A 4,385-nucleotide genomic window follows, 5' to 3' on the forward strand; every position below is an offset into this window, starting at 1 on the left:
TTCCTCGTCACCGAATTTGAATACATATACTTGTTAAAAAATATACAAAAATATTGTTATTACGTAATTACTTATCCTAATCCAGAGCCTTTATTAAAACGATTGGCGTTTCGGTTGTAAAAGTGATTTTAACAGAACTGTGTACACAATTCAGAAGCATCCGAATACACGAATACATAAAACTTAAATAAACACAAAGCATTAGTTTAATGCAAATATACCTTGTTTTATTAATCTGCAAGGAATACTATATTTTCATTCGAACACAATTTAAGTCAGATCAAACATCTTACCTGAGTGAAAAGAGTCTGTTCAACTAACCTGACACAACTGACTCACAAACTGTTTTCTTCAGAGCTCTAAGACCATCACTTCCAAAATAACGTTGTCTTATTATTGTGAAGTCTTTTTATTATACTAGGTTTCAGAACTTCTCGCTACATTCGCCACTCTTTGTCCTGGCATATTGCCCATGTATGATATCATAGTGTCATAAACCGTTTGATGAGTTGATTTAGTTACCTGAATGGTAGGTTTGCATTTCCAGGTGGAGCTCCAAACCTGGAAGTTTTCGCTCTAGTGAACAGCAGGCTTGAAGTTAGCAAATTACTCTCTTTGAAACCAAACAGTCTTATATTTTATGTTGTTCATAAAATAAATTTAATCATCCTTATCTACGTCATAGCATTTTAAGACTCATATACGCACATTTACTCATTAAAATTACTTCTCGTCCAATCAGGCAGATGATCGTCAAACTTACACAGGCCTATATATATACATACATAGTAGCTGGAATTAGACACAGCGACAAAACTGGCATGACGTGTCCTTCAACTAAGTCTAACATTTTTCTTTAAACAGTGGTAGGTTTCAACTTTTATCGTATCTTGAGGGTAATGTAGTTCTTCGCGTGATTTATGAAGAAACACGGAAACTAAGAAATAAATGAATACTTAATTTATAGACGTACAAAACACCTTAAGTAAACAGGACATTCAGTTGTACGAAAGATGGGTTTACACTTCTTCAAAGGGTTCAAAACTTCCAGGCGGATGTACAAACTTCACAGACATTTTTGGGCAGAATCAAAACAAATATACAAAAATGTACAAAATCCTGGTGATCTCGTACAAAAATTTCAAGAAGTTTCTTGCGATTATATTTTTTACTTTTGTAGATTATTCTTCTAAGACTTTCTCTACAAGTGTCAATTTGAACTCGACAGTTGCTGTCAATTATACCTTTGTTCAAGACAAATCTTTCATCTTTATTTCATATAAATATATGTATATTCAAACTAACCATTATCAACTATCTAAAATAAGGAAAAATTAAAAAGACAAAAATTAATTACTTTGAATTTGTTTGTTGATTTTCTTCCATTAATAAAATATGTCTAAAGACATTTGTGAGAATAATTGTGTGAGAAAAACCCGTATTTAAAACACCTTGTTTCATGTATACAGTTTTAAACAAAGTCCTATATCAATAATATTGATAAGGTACTTCACAGATTCAATGTATGAATTCGAATAAAGTTATGCCTTATATTCCCGGTTATTGAAAACATGCTCCAAATGTAACCAGATTATGCAAAATTGTTTACTTTCAAAAACACTTCTCGCAAGATTGGTGAAAATTCATGAACATCACAAAATCTATTATTATTATTATTACAAATTTATAACTATTTTATATCAATATCTAGTTCCTATAGATGTCGCGCTATTTTACAGTTTTGCTGTTATCCTATTTTTATATCAGTTAGTTACCCTTCGGGTTTTTTGTATGAAATAAAGCTCCTAAAGTGATCTTAAAACTCACTTCAACTCATCAAGAGTAACAAAAACTAGGTATTCACATGGTAATATTATATAAGTCTTAGAGGCTCGTTGTTCTTATCTGTACTGTTATTTAGCTTCAAATTCCTTAACTGTATTCTTTTAACATTACCATAAAACAATAAAATCTTCCCATAAAACGCCAAACCCACTTCTCAAGATTTATTTTGTCAAAGAAAATCTTACCAAGAACTTTTCATTCCAATTGTTTGAGGAGATCAGTCTGACCAATAGCAGACTAGGTTGATAAAAGAATCAGCGAATGGTTTTATAACATTCTGACCTCTTTAGTAAATCGGGCTGTACTTTTGGTATTGGCTGTATAGTGTTATTCTATTCTCAGTTTATAGTTGTCCAAGATACATTTCCAAGAAGCAGTTTGAACAGATGTCCAGTCGGCGTCCTCCTGACGGAAAAGAACAAATGATTAAAGAGTACGTGATTTTTCTACTTTAAACACAGCAAGAAGACTGAACCACGAACACCAACTTTTTTATAGTGTCTAACAATAGTTATAGGTCGGAGTAATTAATTAGAAATGCCGTGGGGTTGCTAATCATGATTTTCTTCAAGATTATCTGGATCACAACTCTGATAATTAGAGCTATAAATGAACATTATGTGTTTTTTCCTCCTATTTAATTCAAATTCTTTAAAAAATATACTTATCTAGCAATGTAAGATTCCTAGTTCCAAGCAACATAAAGACATCACATGACATAGTTTATTAAAACTCGGGTAGTTTTGGTCGTTTAAAGTTTTAAACCATACAATATGATCCATACTACTGTATTAAGACCCAAAGGTAAAACACTCTCACAGTTCTTTGAAAATTTTCTCATTTACTATAGAGGATCAGTGTGTAAAGACGGGCTTATAATTTAATCTCGTATATAATTTATTAGAAAATTACAGTACACTCTGTGAATTTATCCAATAAAGTTATAAAATTATATAATTCTGCGTGTAACAGAAGTAGAAGGATGCGGTTTTATGTGATAAACTGTTTGTTTTCATAAAAATGGAAGTAAAAGGATGCGATCTATGTAATAAACTGTTTGTTTTTTACAAAAACGGAAGTAAAAGGATGCGGTTTTATGTAATACTCTGTTTGTTTGGATAAAAACAGAAGTAGAAGGATGAGGTTTTATGTAATAAACTGTTTGTTTTTATAAAAATGGAAGTAAAAAGATGAGGTTTTATGTAATAAACTATTTGTTTTTTATAAAAACGGAAGTAAAAGGATGCGGTTTTATGTAATACTCTGTTTGTTTTTATAAAAATGGAAGTAAAAGGATGCGATTTATGTAATAAACTGTTTTTTTTTTATAAAACTGAAGTATAAGGATGCGGCTTTATGTAATAATTTATCTGTCTTTCTACAGATATACAGTTTCTCACGAGACTACGAAAGAAATATATTTTATTTCCACAATGAATAACGACTAACATGGCACGTAGGCAAACTTTCCACAACATCCGTATGGAGACAAAAGATACATTTTATGAAGCTATCATCCGAAGAAAGATGTAGGTACTGATTGTGCGGAATAAATAAAATAATTAGAAGAGTCAACCCATCTGGTTAAAATAAAAACAACAACAACAACAAATAATACTAGATTATCAATTTGTGTTAATTATCATTTTGATGTTTTTAATGTTTTGGTGCAGGATGTGAAGTTCTATGAACATACCAGATATTTCAAAAACGTATTTCCAGTTTGAATTTCCAATATATTTTTACAAGATTTGTATTATTTCAAAAGTAAATGAGTTTACGTTGCTAATGTGTTGCTGTTGTTTTTCTTTTAGAGCACATATTTATAATATTTATAACATAAGAAAGCCAATTGTATATAAATTAATCATAAACTCTTACGTACGAGGTTTAAATCATTAAGAAAGACTGTGTAGTATTAAGTTATTCTACACTTTTATATAAATTAGACTAATTTATGAACTATTTTTAAGAAATATTCTGCATCGTACTTCTGAAGTAATTGTTTCTCCTTGTAACGCTACTAAAGTAAATTCAAGAAATTGTTTCGTACAAATTTCATCATTTGTAAAAATATAAATATAAATGAGATCCAAATTGTAAAAAATAACAATTTCGAAATCATAGTTCTAATCATGGTTCAAGCTTCGAATAAGACAATAAGCCCATTTTCTCAGTTATATCTCCTGAAATATCGAACTGTAATTCGATCAGTTTCTAAAATAGCGAAGTTTAAATTTATACAATATAAAAAGTTTTGTTGTAAACTAATACAAATAGTTTGTTATGTTACAAAAAACGTGAATTTGAATGAAATAACACGGTTGTTGTGGCGACAGAAACACATAAATGGTGTATGGTTATTTAGATAAAATGTTGTGTTGTGAAATCTTAATTTTATTAAGTGTATATAGATTGTATAGGATCACATACGTGTTCGGTTAATTACCCCAAACTGTGTTATGTTTTCCTTGAACATGTAACCATTAAAACACCATACTTGTGTTCTATTGATGTTGTGTTGTATTTTACTTAAACTT

The 4,385-nt window shown here is 29.9% G+C and overlaps 1 long non-coding RNA gene across 1 annotated transcript in view; it reads left to right on the plus strand.

Moving 5' to 3' along the window:
• LOC111084958 overlaps positions 1–3,630 on the plus strand; it is a 50,725-nt gene extending 47,095 nt beyond the window's left edge. The window contains exon 3 of the long non-coding RNA XR_002609834.1: positions 3,230–3,630. This is a non-coding gene — a long non-coding RNA (uncharacterized LOC111084958). The remainder of the gene's footprint in view (positions 1–3,229) is intronic.
• Positions 3,631–4,385: the final 755 nt, after the last annotated feature.

This window comes from Limulus polyphemus, unplaced genomic scaffold, assembly GCF_000517525.1.
Source record: "Limulus polyphemus unplaced genomic scaffold, Limulus_polyphemus-2.1.2 Scaffold183, whole genome shotgun sequence".
NCBI classification, from domain to species: Eukaryota; Metazoa; Arthropoda; class Merostomata; order Xiphosura; family Limulidae; genus Limulus; species Limulus polyphemus.